Here is a 16,862-nt window from a genome sequence, read left to right on the forward strand (position 1 = left end):
GAGGTCCCTTAGCGGGTTGGTATTTAACGCCTGCAAAAAGCCTCGTAGTAAGGCGGCAGGGATTTACCGGTACCGGTATTTTACCGATGCCGGTAAATCCCTACCGCCTACCGTGTAATGAGGCCCATTGGGTAACTTTATACTCACGTGCCATTACTCCTTCCCACGCCGAACCCAGTGGGTATTCCGGCACCCTTCAGCAGCTCCGAACTTGTACCTGCAAGATAAAGGGACAGTTAATGCGCATCGTGAAGCAAACAACAAGCGCTTACTTACGTGCTTCCAGGCGCTTCTATTCCTCACACGGGTTCCATCCTCAACTCACTTCAGCCCGTCATCCGCCATCGCCGGAACCCTGCAAAACAAGAGACATCATTACAAAAGACTTTTAAAGACATTTAAAATACTCGGAACTTACCGTTCGTGCAGTAAACGACGGACAGCAGTCCTCTGAGGTCAAGAGGCCTGCACCCTTATCCAGTGAAGAAACTGGTTACGGCACCCTGCCCCGAGGCAGATGGAGAGCTCGGCGTTCACTTACCTAAGGTGAGAGCGTTAACCTTTGGGGGTCTACAGGAGAAGAGGAAGGGAAGAAGAGAGAGACACCCAATAACCCCAGTTCATTAATCCCGTATTTTCTATCTGCAGACATCTTACTCTTCGAGTCAGACATACAGTGCACAGAGGTCCAGCCCAAAGAGCCAACTTTGTGTTACACATCACCTTTGAAGATAGGGTATTCGCCCAGTCAAGACCGGCGCCTCTGCGGGAATCAGGTGAGCGTTACAGAACGCAAAGCCTACCGCAAAACTCCCGCCCAGGCGCTATGGAAACCTCGGATACCGACCAGCTAGCCCAGTTACTGGGGGAACTAAGAGCAGAAGTGCATGCAGCCCGTCAGGAAACGAACGCTCTAAGAAGGGAACTGATTATTTCCAAGGAGCGAACAGACGATCTCGCTAGACAATTGCTACAGTCACAAGCCGGACAGACCCCATTACCCGCATCAGGGGCAAATCTTCCTTCAGCATCCTCTATGAATCCAGTGCAGATCAACCTACCTGGGAATGTACCTCTGGCTCCGCCCGAACGATTTTCTGGTGACCCAAAGAGGTTTGCAGTATTTATTAATCAGTGCCGGTTGCATTTCTTATGCCGGCCAGCATCATTTCCAACTGATCAAGCTAAAGTAGCTTTCGTGCTTTCGTACCTTAGTGGCAATGCGGCGGATTGGTCGATCCCTCTAGTTAATCAAGATGATCCGGTTCTCCATGATTTTCAAGCTCTTCAGCTCAGTAAGGAAAAACTGTTCGCAAGACATTCACAGGGGCAGGCCTTGGACAATGAGCTTCTTTCGTTGCGACAGGGTAATCAAGACCTTTTGGCTTATATTGCGTCTTTCAACAGACTGATAGTGGAAACTCAATGGCCTGAGGATAAAAGGATTACGCTGTTTTATAGAGGTCTACATGGAGAGCTCAAAGATGTGTTAGCCCAAGTAGTGAATCCCCCGCAAGACTGTTCGGACTATATAGACTTAGTCGTTCAAATAGATCACAGACTGCAGAACAGGAAGGCCGATTGTTCCAAGTTTGATGCTCGAGTATTTTCCAAACCACCAACTCCTTCCAAAGGAGTAGACTCCGGGGAACCCATGCAAATAGGGGGCCTGAAAGGACCACTAACACAAAAGGAGCGGGAAAGGAGAAAACAGTTGCAATTATGCCTCTATTGCGGAAACTCAGGGCACTTTCTTCGAGACTGTCCGGTGAAACCAGCCAAGAAGGCAGTAGGAGCTGCAGTTACCAAGGTCACAAACTCTGAGCAGGGAAACGACCTCGCCCGACAAGAATAGAGGTCCTCTTGCCGAGCGTTAAAACCAGTTCCGTGACCTCGCATTTCGTGATACCTATGGTCCTCATTAGCCCTGATCATCCGGATCGATTACATGCGATTGAAGCTTACGTCGACAGCGGTGCCATCGGCAATTATGTGGATCATGAAATGGTTTTGAGGATGAATCTAACTCTTTGTCCCAAGGCTGTAAAGGACGTCATTACTACGGTGGATGGTACGGAGATAGCCTCCGGACCAGTAACGCATACCACTCAAGAAGTGACGCTAGTAAGTCAAGATGGACACCATGAGAAGATCGTGTTCGATGTGATCAAGGCCCCTCAGTTCCAGATTATTCTAGGAATACCTTGGTTAGAGAAACACAATCCTCAGATCGATTGGCGAGCAAGAACGGTTCAGTTTCCAGAATGTGTCTCTACTTGTCACCCTCCACCTGGTGTTGCACTGGCAGCAATTTCTTCGGAGACTCCCCAGTTACCTCCCGAATACCTAGAATTCCAAGATGTTTTCCGGAAGGATCAGGCTAACTCTCTACCTCCTCATAGGTCTTATGACTGCCAGATAGACCTGATACCTGGATCTACTCCTCCTTGTAGTAGAATTTATGCCCTCACCGAGCCTGAGAACCTTCACCTCCGACAATACCTGGATCAATACCTAGCGAATGGGTTTATTCGTCCTTTCAAGTCCCCTGCTTCTTCAGCTTTGTTCTTCGTTCCAAAAAAGGAAGGGGACCTTAGAACTTGTATAGATTATCGCGCCCTGAACCAGATCACGGTTAAGAATAGATATCCGTTACCTTTGATCCCTGAACTCCTGGACCAAGTCAGAAAAAATTATGCATATATACAAAGCTGGATCTTAGAGGGGCCTACCACTTGGTACGAGTAAAAGAGGGTGATGAATGGAAGACGGCCTTCCGTACCAAGTATGGGCTATTTGAATATCAGGTCATGCCCTTCGGACTTTGCAATGCCCCGGCCGCCTTTCAATATTTTATGAACGATGTCCTCAGAGAGCTCATAGATGTGTGTGTTGTTGTTTACATTGACGACATCCTCGTTTATTCTTCATCGGAATCTGAACATCGGAAACACGTGAAAATGGTCCTCGAGAGGTTGCGTCAACACAAACTTTTCGCTAAGTTGGAAAAATGTGTTTTCAACGTGACTGAACTTGAATTCTTGGGATTCATATTATCACCTAGCGGAGTGCGTATGGATTCAAAGAAGGTCGATGCAATTCTCAAATGGCCATCACCATCCTCCGTAAAAGGTGTTCAAAGCATGTTAGGCTTCGCTAACTTTTACCGCAGGTTTATCCCCAAATTCTCTCGAATAGTCCAGCCCATCACCGCCTTGTTAAAGAAAAACAAACGTTTTGAATGGTCTACCGAGGCGGAACAAGCTTTCCAGAATTTGAAGACTAAATTTATCTCTGCACCAATTTTAAAACATCCTCGCCCCGAACTCCCCTACATCGTTGAAACTGATGCTTCGAGCCTTGCCATGGGGGCAGTTCTATCACAAAAGGACCGGTAACCAATCAGTTGCATCCCGTGGCATTTTGGTCCCGCAAATTCTCGCCTCCTGAGATCAATTACACTATTACTGATAAGGAACTTCTGGCTATCAAGTCTGCCTTTAAGGCTTGGCGGCATTATCTTCTGGGGGCCCGACACACCGTTACTGTGATTACAGATCACCGAAACCTGCAATATTTGAAAACCGCAAAAGCCCAATCCTCTAGACAACTCTGTTGGGCACTATTCTTTGCCGAGTTTGACTTCATAATTACCTATCGACCTGGTACAAAAAACGGTAAAGCTGATGCCCTTTCTCGGATGGGAGTGGAAGAACACTTGATCAACCCTAAACCCGTACCTATCATTCCCGAACAAAGAATTCTGGGTGTAATAGCCACACAATCCATAGAGGAAGTTAAGGATAAAGCCAGGCAACTTGTAACTCCAGCAGACATACAGAATTGGCATCTGCAGGGAAAGGACTTTGCAGTGAAGGACAACTTGTTGTATTTCCAAGAACGATTATACCTGCCCAGCACAGATTTACAGAAAAAGGTAATCTCTTGTTATCACGATTCTTTAATGGAAGGACATCCCGGTATGGCCAAAACCTCAGAAAAGATCAAGCGCTACTTCTGGTGGCCGTCTTGGAAAAAAGATATTAGAGACTTTATATTGTCCTGTGGAGTATGCGCCCAAAACAAGAGTCAAAAGGAAAAACCAGCCGGCCTCTTACGCCCTATTGACATCCCACCTCGCCCTTGGCATACGCTTTCTATGGACTTCATCACCGATCTACCTCCATGCTCCGGATACAATACGATCCTAGTAATCGTGGACTTATTCTCCAAGATGGCACATTTCATTCCACTCAAAGGTTTGCCAACAGCAACAACTCTGGCCCGAGAATTTCTTGAAAACATCGTCCGACTGCACGGTTTTCCTTCAGTTCTAATTTCGGATCGAGGTAGTCAATTTATTTCTCATTTTTGGCGAAGTTGCTGTCGGTCGGCTCAAATTGATGTGAGACTATCGACCAGTCACCACCCTCAAACCGACGGACAAATCGAGAGGACCAATCAAACTCTGGAACAGTATTTACGCTGCATGTTGCAACAAACTGAAAAAACTTGGAAAGATATCCTTTGGATAGCCGAATATGCCTACAATAACTCTGTCCACTCGGGAACTGGGAAAACCCCGTTTTTTCTTATTTACGGCAGTCACCCTCGAACCTCGGAGTTGGATCCACTCCAAGATCTTGGAACACCAGCAGTAGACTACCTGCATTCTACAATCACCCAAGCCTTTAAGGAAGCCGTTTCTCACCTTCAAAGGGCTAAGGAACAATACAAGAAAGGAGCAGATCGACATCGGAAGGAAGCCCCCCAATATCAAGTAGGAGATCAAGTCTGGTTATCCACCAAATATCTACCTCTAAAAGGACCACGCACATTCAACCCAAGATACCTTGGTCCCTATTCCATCACTACCATAGTAAACCCAGTAGCGGTCAAGTTGGACTTGCCCCCGCACATGAAGATACATCCGGTCTTCCACGTCTCTCTATTAAAACCCGTGCAACCTCAAACCCGACTAACTAAATCTCCAAAACCTATCCTAGTTGATGGAGAACTCGAGTTTGAAGTCAAAAGCATCCTGGATTCCAAGATCTCCAAATCTAAACTATTTTACCTAATTGACTGGAAAGGCTACGGCCCCCAAGAAAGATCCTGGGAACCTGCAGAATATGTCCACGCTCCTCGTCTAATCAAAAGAACATTTCCTGACAAGCCCAAACCCCCGGAGAAGCCCGGTTTGGGAGGGGCCTTGAGGGGGGGTGCTGTCATGATCTCTGCTTCCAAAAGGTCAGGACTCGCCCAACTCCCTCGGAAGCAGACCCATAACTCAGGTTCCGAGTGCCAACGAGCCCCAATTGGGACCTTTTGGACCCTGTCCTGGCGCCAGTGGCACCAGGCTCATAAATATGCCCAGTCCCAGCGCTGGAAGCGCCGGGCTCATAATGCTTGGGTGAACTTACCTGCAGCAGACCATGCTGCTTACTTACCTGCCAGTTGAGCCTCTGATCCTCTTCTGTTTGGGACTACTTTTCCTGTTGGGTGGGGCAGGAGCCACTCCCTAGGTTCAGAACACTGGAACCCTTCTGGAAAGCAGGAACTCTTTTCTTACCTAGGCGAGGCTGTGGAAGGAGACACCTAAGCACTACAGGAGGCTATTTAAACCACACCCGATGGATGAATCTTGCTTTGCGTTATTCTGCATCTTCTGCAGCAGAACGCTCATCGTGTCTTCTGCATCTGATCCTGGGCCTAAGGGAAAAAGGCTTACCATCCTGAATCCAGTCTTCAGCAACACCTATAAAGACAAGAAAGAACAGGTTAGCACTACGGTCTTCAGTGACAGCGCATCTCTTACCTGGTCCATCGGCTGTCACCAACGCCTCGCGCTGCATTCCGGCATCTGAAAGACAAAGGCTTACCTACTCTTCGCGTGCTCCGGAGGTCTTCGCACTGCATTCCGGCATCTGAAAGACAAAAGCTTACCAACTCTTTGCACGCTCCGGAGGCCTTCGGCGCTGCATCCCGCATCTGAAAGACAAAACAAGGTGCGTTTAAAGACATTGGGTAACTTTATACTCACGTGCCATTACTCCTTCCCACGCCGAACCCAGTGGGTATTCCGGCACCCTTCAGCAGCTCCGAACTTGTACCTGCAAGATAAAAGGACAGTTAGTGCGCATCGTGAAGCAAGCAACAAGCGCTTACTTACGTGCTTCCAGGCGCTTCTATTCCTCACACGGGTTCCATCCTCAACTCACTTCAGCCCGTCATCCGCCATCGCCGGAACCCTGCAAAACAAGAGACATCATTACAAAAGACTTTTAAAGACATTTGAAATACTCAGAACTTACCGTTCGTGCAGTAAACGACGGACAGCAGTCCTCTGAGGTCAAGAGGCCTGCACCCTTATCCAGTGAAGAAACTGGTTACGACACCCTGCCCCGAGGCAGATGGAGAGCTCGGCGTTCACTTACCTAAGGTGAGAGCGTTAACCTTTGGGGGTCTACAGGAGAAGAGGAAGGGAAGAAGAGAGAGACACCCAATAACCCCAGTTCATTAATCCCGTATTTTCTATCTGCAGACATCTTACTCTTCGAGTCAGACATACAGTGCACAGAGGTCCAGCCCAAAGAGCCAACCGTGTGTTACACATCACCTTTGAAGATACGGTATTCGCCCAGTCAAGACCGGCGCCTCTGCGGGAATCAGGTGAGCGTTACACCTACAACCTCGTCCGTATTAAAGACGGGGATGAATGGAAGACTGCATTCAAAACCCGTTTTGGTCTATTTGAGTACCTAGTGATGCCGTTCGGGCTCTGTAACGCCCCTGCCACCTTTCAGGCATTTATGAATGACGTGTTTCATGACATCCAAGACCGGTTTGTTGTGGTTTACCTCGATGACATACTCATTTACTCTGCCTCGATGGCAGAACATGTTCAACACGTTTCCATGGTTCTACAGAGACTAAGAGAAAACCATCTATATGCCAAGGCCGGAAAATGTGTCTTTCACTCCTCCGAGGTCGAATTTTTGGGCTTTAACATCACCAACCAAGGTATCAAGATGAGCCAGTCCAAGGTCAAGGCAGTCTTAGATTGGCCTATCCCGAAGACAGTCAAGGAACTTCAATCGTTTCTTGGCTTCGCTAATTTTTATCGACGTTTTATTCACTCATTTTCGGCTCTTACTGCTCCACTGACGGCATTGACTAGTTCAAAGGTCCGTTTCATGTGGAATGATGATGCTCAGTCAGCCTTTGAATCTCTGAAGGAGGCTTTCACCTCAGCTCCTTTATTACAACATCCCAATCAGGACGTACCTTTCTTTGTTGAAGCAGATGCATCAGGGTATGCCATAGGCGCCATTCTCTCTCAACCCTGTTCCCTCACAGGGGTAATACATCCTGTTGCCTTCTTTTCTCGGAAACTATCCACCTATGAAAGAAATTACCCTATCATGGAACGAGAACTGCTAGCCATTAAAGATGCTTTCATGGAATGGCAACACCATCTCTTGGGCGCCAAACATGTGGTTACTGTCTACTCAGACCACAGGAGCTTGTTGGCATTCAAAACCATGAAGTGCCTTACCGCCCGACAAGCTCGGTGGCACTTGTTTTTCTCACAATTTCAGTTCATCATCACTTACCGCCCGGCACGCCAGAATGTCCCTGCGGACGCCTTGTCGAGGCAGTCGTCTGATGATAAAACAGTTTCCATGAATCCGGCGCCGTTACTGGGGGAAAAGGTGATATGTGGGTGCACTGTCCAGCCTTCTCTATGTTCCATCATTGAGGATTGGGTGAGTTCCAACCCACCCGAAGTAACATCACTCAACTTGGACGTCCAAGGGGGGCTTCCTTTCATCCAAGGGCGTGTTTACATACCTCCTGGCCCTGCCCGTATTCACGCCCTGCGCTGGGCTCATGACTCAGTGGTGGCTTCACATCCTGGCCACCAAAAGACGGTAGAGTCCCTTCGCCGGTGGTCCTGGTGGTCATCCATGTCCAGAGATGCCATGGATTACATCTCTGCTTGCGCCATTTGCGCTCAATGCAAAACTTCTAGAACCAAACCTGTGGGTCTTCTACAGCCCCTACCAGTACCATACAAACCATGGCAAATGATATCCATGGATTTTGTGGTGGAGCTTCCAGCCATCAAAGGAATGAATACTATTCTAGTTGTAATTGATTACTTTACCAAGTATGCAGTATTCATTCCCTTTGCCGGTCTTCCTAATGCCCCTACTTTGGCTGAGTTGGTGCGTATACATGTCTTTCAACAATTTGGCTTGCCTTCTGTCATTGTTTCTGACAGAGGAACACAGTTTACCTCAAGGTTCTGGAGGGCTCTTACATCTTCTCTCCTTATAGATGACCGATTTTCCTCGGCTTTCCATCCACAAACGGATGGGCAGACAGAACGCCTTAACGCTACTATGGAACAATATCTGAGGTGCTTATGTCTCCAGTTTCTGTTTTCTTGGTTAACCGCCTTACCACTGGCTCAGTTTGCATACAACAATTCATTACATACCGCCACAGGCGTGTCTCCTTTCTTTGCCTTATATGGTTTCCACCCGCGATCCTTACCTTTGGATCCGTCATTGCCCATAGACAACCCTGCGGCTTTGGCTAGTGTTAGGGACATTGATCAGCTACATCGAGATGTCCGGTTACACTTGCTACGATCTCAGGTTAGCGCTAAGAAGTCCGCGGATGCACACCGAACCCCGGCCCCGGTATATACCCCGGGCATGAAGGTGTGGTTTTCAACTCGCAACTTGAAGATCCCGGGAAAAAAAATCCCTCCTACCTAAATATGTTGGCCCATATGAAATCACTGCGGTCATCAATCCTGTGGCAGTTCGGTTATCCCTACCATCTGCATGGCGAATCCATCCGGTGTTTCATGTGGCACTGGTTAAACCCTGCCTCCCGGCTACTCGTCTGTCTCGACGCCCGGCGCCCGTTCAGGTTGAAGGGCAGGAGGAATTTGAGATTTCTGCCATCCTTGATGTTAAGGTATCCAGAGGGTCGCTCTACTATTTGGTGGATTGGAAGGGTTATGGTCCGGAGGACCGCACGTGGGAACCCTTGTCTAATATTCACTCACCTGCATTGATGCGTGCGTTCCATGCTGCCAGGGGGTTGGCGTGGCCTTTTGCGGGTGGATACTGTTATGAACCGCTGAACGCGTTCCCCGTCTCCAAGCATCTCCGATCTGGCAACGCTGGAGATTACCATGGAGACGTGGCTTTTCCGCTGCCCGTGTTCCGGGTAGTCACGTGACACAACGTCTACGCGCAATACGCGCACAGTGACGCCTCCTTTCCTCTTCAAATACGAGTGCCAAAGAAGTAAACACTGCTTCTAATTAGCGTTACTACTGCAATTCCTTTGATCCAGAATCTCTTCTTTAAATCTGAACTCGGAACGTCTTTTGACCACTCTACTGGATTACCCTTCGATTTGACGTACCATCCTGGCTGCTGCATCCTTGCAGCAACTTTTTCGGCGGCTGCTTGCCGTCACTCCTCGCTGCCTTCGTTCCTTCAAGCAAACCATTCTGCCGGCGCGCCGCTCCTTGTAGTGGTTTCCTCCTGCTGCCTTCATTTCATAAGGTAAGCCTTCTTGCTGGCCCTCTTCCCTTCACCCGACCACCACTCAGCCTACAACATTCCACGTATGAGCAGCTGCTGTTTAGGGGGATACATGAACACATAACAGTCCTTCTTGACCATCTCCTATCATTCTGGACCCATTGTGTGGACATCTGCATTTGGAACTTTTCCAGCACCTGTGCACATTCTGAACGCTCTCCTGTAGTGCACCATCCCGGATCTAGTTTGCGACCCTCGTGCCGTTCGGGGTAGTTTTCCTTTACTAACCTTCCTGTTTGTTATTTTTTCCTCCCGTTGGTTAGTACTTTCACTACCCGAAAAAACACCTATTGGGTAAGCCTTTAGTCATTTAGTTTGTTTTCCTAATAAGCATTAGACTACCATTCTTACCTGTCTCTCCTTATTTTCAGTCTTCTGTTTTCCGACTACCCATATTGTCTTAGAGTCCTATCAAACCTTTACCAGGTATTGTTTGTTGGTTTACTCTTGAATTCACACAGTTGTCTCCAAGTCAGTGACATAATATTGTGCTTTGTTTCTTACAGCCTGGGTTTGGCGGTGTGGTTCTCCCCGCTCTTTTGGTTAATTCATTCCTCTGACTGTTGTGTTATTCAGCAGAGGGGTACATTGCCTTAAAGAGGTCCTCGCGTTGAGGAGGTCTGGTTCTGGATTGTACCTTTGTACACTCCAGCTTAGACTGAAAACATTCCAGAGCTGCTCCCTCTTCGGTTATCCCAAGGTCGAGCAACGCCCCGACCAGTTCAGCAACTGGTGAGTAACATTCTGTCCCTATAATTTACCAAGGACTCTCCAAGGAGGGGCGCTGGTTTGTTCACTCTATTTGGTTGTGGTAAATGCCTAATAGAAGCAACAGAGTCCCCTACTACCAATTAAATTGCATCTATAACACCTCCATTGAAAACACAATTTGAAGGAACATTTACTTCCCTGCTGCCCTAGAATCAAATAAATAGATATTATGAAAAGGCTTTGAAAACAGTTTGGGCAGCTGTCTCCCACAGGTGCTAATATATAATGCAATCATAATTATATAGCAAAGCAAATTCTCAAGGCTAACTACAGTGTATAGTAGGGCAGTAGTACCAAATGGATGGAACTATTGATCACTACTTTGCGTACATATAGTTAGCTTTGCATATTCATTGCGTAAGTGGAACAAAAATAAGAAACTATGCTGAGTAAATGGCGTAGCAAGCGGAGAACTGGGCAAACTAGGTGGAATATTGTAGTTTTTGGTCATCTTCCTTTCAGGGCAGCTGGTAAAAAGCACCAGGGGATAAAATAGAATGTCAAGGAGTATGGGATCAGCTCAGGGATTGAGCACCAATTGCACAGATGTATGTAACCAGCAAGTTACAGAACTAGGTTTGCCATCAAAAGCATTTGGTCATGTGATCATGTACATTTTCAAAAGTGTTCACTCGCCAATATGATGCATCTTCATCAACAAAATGAAATATAGTTGACACTATGAGATTTAGCTACACCGACCTAAAGTTTACTGTAAAGCATGGAGATGATGCAGTGTTTTACAGTGTCAATACTGTAATTATGCATTATGTAACAACTTACATTTTTAGGAATTGAATTGCAGGACTGTCTTTTTTTTAAAATATAGAGTTAAAACATACTGGTCTTTGCCAAACAGGATATAGTTATTAAAAGTATCACTAAAAGTATTATCCCTATTTACAATTATTTGAAAAAGAAAAACAAAATTGCAATTCTTGCCTAGCACTCCCACACAGGCCTTTGGCACTTAAAAGTGAAAGAGATCATTACTGCAGCACTTTCTCTCCATTAGCACTTGAAGTGAACAGAGTGAAGAGGGCACCAAGGGCTAGAGAGGAATGCAGGGATAGCTGTGCTTTGACTGGACATGGCAACTTAAATAGATCGCTTTGCAACACAAGTGTCAATTTGGTTAGCAAACCTACAGAATTACATAGCAAATTGCTATGCAACACTGCTTATTTTATGCCTTGCAATCACATCATCAATGTACTACAGGAACCTTCCCACTCTATCCCTGCTGTCAGAGTGCTTACATTTGTTTACCTCTATTCTGTTTTTGTCAGTGCGAACCTCTGTTTCCTCATCTCCACACAATGGCCCACTTGGTGTTTTTCTCTCCCTTCATCTGTGAGCATTAGGGAACCACTGGCCAGAATGGCTTGCATATGCTTGCACTTCTCCATTCTACATTGAATATCTTTTGTGACTTTCTATTGGCATAAAGTTCCCCTTGCAGCTCTGTTCTGTCTATGCATCTGGTGTATCTTTCCAAACGCTAGCTCTGTACATGTCACTGTGATGCTGCCTTTTTCTCCAGCAATCTGGGTGTCTCACTGGTCTTGTCATGACTGCTGCTAACTGGGAGTCAATGTTGGTACCTCAGAGACAAGTATCTCTCCCCGGCTTGGTAATCAGCAGAGGAGGGTGTCGCGTATTGTTGATATCCGCTGCAATAGACGCTGGCTATTGTTCTCAGTCTTATGTTTCCATCTTCTGAAGTTTCAAGGGCCTTGGTTAGAAAGAGCAAGGTTGCTTCTCTCCTTGTTACCGTCTCAACATGCACTGTCTTTCGCCTCGTCTTCAACTGCCATGCTGAGTTAGCCCTTAAGTTGTGCGGTCTGCCTTGCTCCTCCCTTGCTCTCGTGCTCCACCTTTTATCCCTGTGGGGAAGGGAAAGGGCCGTCAGGTGTGTGTGATTGTGGTCAATTGCCTGACTTTGCCAGATCCTTAGGTTGAGACATGTCAAGTAAACAGGTTTTGCATTAGTCCATGTCTCTCATGATGTAAGCAAGTGGTCGTGTCAGAAAGGGAGGGGGTTAGCGTTTGGTAGGTATTATGAAATAGACAGGGGGAATTGTGGGAACAGTAGTGTTTTGTCAATGCAGATCGGGAGTTCGGGAAATAATAACCAGATGGATGTGTAAAGGAATGACCGGCGTATTATCGCGAAGTGAGCAGGGGGGATTGTGGGAACGGTAGTGTTTTGTTAATGCCGATTGAGAGTTTGGAAAAGAATAATCAGAGGGACATGCAGAAGAATGATGTGGAGTATTTGGGTGGAAAACAGGAAAACAGGGATTCTGGGAGTTGTGGTTTTTGAGTGTAACGGGATTTGGGCTCTGTAAGGAACTTTTAGTGGCAACAGTAAAGACAGACACAAGTGATCACAGTTTAAGGGTGTTTCTTAAACTGTTAATGCACAGTGGAAAAATGCTTAAACTAAACCTAAATCTAAGATGGGAGCAAGTGTCGACCATCAAATGAAAATAAGGCAGTCCTTGTGGCGATGTGTCAAAATAAAGGGGCCTATACTAAGAAAAACCTGTTGGTAATTCCTTACGCTAAATATAAAAGATTGTGGGATATTCAAATAAATAAAAAGTGTTCGCAAATAATAGGTCAGGATATGATTGCCTTGAGGTCTCCCTTCCCCATGTTTTTAGCACAGGACAAGTTGGGACTTTAGAGCACAGCACAACTCGAGCCTTCCCAGCAGGAGCTCATAGTTCAGTAGCAGCTACCAGGTTCTTTGTAGGTTTAAATAAAAGTATCTTGCCTTCGAGGCCTGATGCTCTTAACAAACAAACACAAAGTTCTTGTTCTATGAACACATTGGGTGATGGCTTCACCTTTGGGTCTCCCTCTTCTGGCCGCTGATGCCTCGCAAGTCATATTTAATAATTTCACAGAACAGTTATTTTCTTAATGAACTTTGGGCGGTGACTTTCCAACCCTGGATCTCCCTCAGCCGGGCTCAGATCCCAAATAACAAGGGGAATACTTTCCTTCCCCTTTTTTTGCAATGCTTTCACGAATCTTCACCAAAAATTCAGCATTGGCCTTTTAGACTTTGCCCCTTTTCATTAGCATCCCTCAGCCAGGTTCACTCTTGTTAATCATCTCGAAAAACACAGTTCATGTGTTATTTTTCAACATGCGGGATTCACTTCCCTGAAGCTTTCACTACAGTTTCTTAGGTAAAAGGCTTTCAACTGTACAGGGATTTTGCTTGACCTCCTGTATGACTACTTTGACCTATCTTGGCGGCTCTCCTACAGCCTTCTGGTATCTGTAGTTTAACTCAACAAGGGATTGACCAGAGTCTCTCGAGTCAGCACCCACGTGGTGCCGGTTCCCTCTGCAGCTGATTTTCCCTTTTACAATTCACAGTTCTTTGAACTTTCTTCAAATGGCTACTTTGCGACTTTCATTCAACACAGTTCAGTTCTTATCGGCTTTCCCTTTGACTCACTGGCTGTGATTTACCGCTTGGCTTTCCTTGTATCTAGAGTCACGGCCGGTACCACGGTAGCAGGAGTTTCCCTCGCTCCTGCTTATTAGCGTAGGCACGCTCCGTGTACCATCGGCATCTGCTGCAACACACTTAGACTATTGTCCTTTGTTTTACGATTCCTTCTGCAGAGGTTATACGGGTCTGCATCGAAAAGGGCAAGGTCCTGTCTCTCCTTCTTGGCCTCTTGATATTCACTGCCTGCCTCCTCCTCTTGAACTGCCGGGCCTGGATAGCTGTCTCATCGTGTGGTATGCCTTGTTCGCAGTGTGCTGTCGTGCTCCACATTTTATCCCTCTAGGTGTGTGTGATTCTGATCAATTGCCTCACTTTGCCTGACCCTTGTATTGGGACATGTCAGGTAAACTGCTTTGGTGTTAGTCCGTTATCTTTCGTGTTGTTCGAAAGTGTTCGTGTAGGAAAAGGGGGGGCAGTGTTTTGGAATATCCTACGTGGTAGGATGGGGAAAAGGTGTTTAAAGAAGGGGGATACCGCGTCTCACTCATCGATGTCCCACTCCCGCTCCTCAAGGACCCCCCCATCCAGGTGATCCTTGTGCACTGGTCCACCACCAGGAACTGGATCCAAAAGCGATGGCCGTGTCCTGGCCACCTGGATGACAGATCCCCGGGAACTAGACAGGGAGACACCTTCAGGTTTCTCACTGCTCCTAGTTGGTTTACCAGAGGTGTAAGAATGGTTAGAATTTATTAAGTAAGCTTCTTTGGATGGCAGGGAGCTGGATTTGGAATCAACAAAGAAAGCCTCAGGGACATTGTCCCTGGTAGAATACCGGGTCACCCCTTGGACATTCCCCCAAGCATAACCCCGGGCTCCCTTACCCAGGTGATCCTCCCTCGCTCGTCCACCCCCCAGGGTTGGGATCTGAGAGTGCCAGCCGTCTGCTGGCTACCTGAATATGGGATTCTCAAGCTCTACTCAGGAGAATACTCTTAGGTTTCTCAAAGAACCCAGATGTGGACCCCTTGCTCACTGTGCTCAGAGAGGCACAGCTCCATGTCACTGATGAAGCCCGACTAGGCCGAAATATGTGTCTGGGGTTGCTGTTGGCACTCTTGTTCAAAGAAGGTTTGCCAGGCATTTCGGTGCTCGGCTGCCCTTGTGGGCGGGACAAAGACTGCTATGCAAATGGATATTCCTCCTTTGTGATATGTACAGTGAGAAAAAAGCTATGCCTGCGGACTCTCAAAGTGGGTAAAAACCACAGAGAAGGTTATCATTGCTTGTTCTTTCTAGGGAGGGGTGCCTGCTACCTCTTTTGTATTTCTGCAAGGAACTTGGGGTTGTTCACCCTATGTTACCTGGGGGATCCCAGACGTGGACCCCTTGCTCACTGTGCTCAGAGATGCTCAGCTTCACCTCACTGATGAGGCCCGACTAGGCCGAACTATGTGTCTGGAGTTGCTGTTGGCACTCTTGTTCAAAGGAGGTTTGCAAGGCATTTCGGTGCTCGGCTGCCCTTGTGGGCAGGACAAAGACTGATATGCAAATGGATATTCCTCCTTTGTGATAAGTACAGTGAGAAAAAAGCCATGCCTGCGGACTCTCAAAGTGGGTAAAAACCACAGAGAAGGTTATCATGGCTTGTTCTTTCTAGGGAAGGGTGCCTGCTACCTCTTTTATATTTCTGCAAGGAACTTGGGGTTGTTCACCCTATGTTACCTGGGGGAACCCAGACGTGGACCCCTTGCTCACTGTGCTCAGAGATGCTCAGCTCCACCTCACTTATGAGGCCCGACAAGGCTGAAACACGTGTCTGGGGTTGCTGTTGGTGCTCTGTTCTAAGGAGTTTTGCCAGCCATTTTTAGTGCTGGACTGCCCTTGTGAGCAGGACAAAGACTGATATGCAAATGGGTATTCCTCCTTTGTGAAAAGTACAGTGAGCAAAAAGCGATGGGTGCGGACTATCAAAATGGGTAAAAACCACAGAACAGGTTATCATGCCATGTTCTTTCTAGACAGGGGCGCCTGCTACCTTTTTTGTACATAAGAACATAGAGAGTTCCAGGATCGAGCAGAAACTGCTTAAATGAAATTGCACACTTAGATCGCATAAAAGCAAAAAGAGCTGGACTGTGAGGCGACAAACATATTGATATAAGACAGACACACCAGAAGGCATGACTAATTATGAAACGTGGAGCAAAACAAAATGCAAATTACATTTCAGATTCACAAATAGTAAATTCCTTAAATCAGACAGGGGTCTAGTCAGACCTCTGCCTTACAGTTGCCCATACAGCAATGCATATTCAAAGTTCAAATGCAGGTCCCAGCTCTGCCAACCAGATACCCACTAATATGCTGATGACATGTACCTCTACCTAAAGCTCAATTGTGTTAACGCCATGCACTGACTAAAATACTCCTCTCCCTCACCCATTAATGGACGTCCATCACCTACTTGAAGATAATCCAAGAAAAAGTGCATCCGCCTTAGGCGCCTCACTAAGCATGCTGAAGTCCAAAACTGGCAGACCAAAATGGGACTCAATGGATTTTCACTCCAATTCTCTGCATATGCCAAATAACCTTGGATTCATCTTTTACAGTGACCATTCCTCAAGGCTTATATATTACACAATCCTCAGAGAGCAGGGTATCACCTCTCTTGCCTCCACAAAATCAAACCTGATCCAGACTTCAGAATTCCTGTCCAACCAATGGTTCTCTCCCACCTGGACAGTGACAATGTACTCATCACTGTCAACCCTTGACCCCCTCCGAAATCCATGCGCCACCACCTGAAGCCTATCTCACCAGAATGCTGAAGAAATATGACTGTTACCTCTATTTCAATGTCCCTTTCACGCAAGGATGACAGGACACATCTTTGATTAAACTATACTTTATTCAGAACTGCCCCCTGTTCCCCCCTGAGGCCCCTCCTCTTCCTTCTTCCATGTCTCATCCCTGTTAGC

Source organism: Ambystoma mexicanum, chromosome 4p (assembly GCF_040938575.1).
Source record: "Ambystoma mexicanum isolate Mex_15411 chromosome 4p, UKY_AmexF1_1, whole genome shotgun sequence".
Taxonomy (NCBI): Eukaryota; Metazoa; Chordata; class Amphibia; order Caudata; family Ambystomatidae; genus Ambystoma; species Ambystoma mexicanum.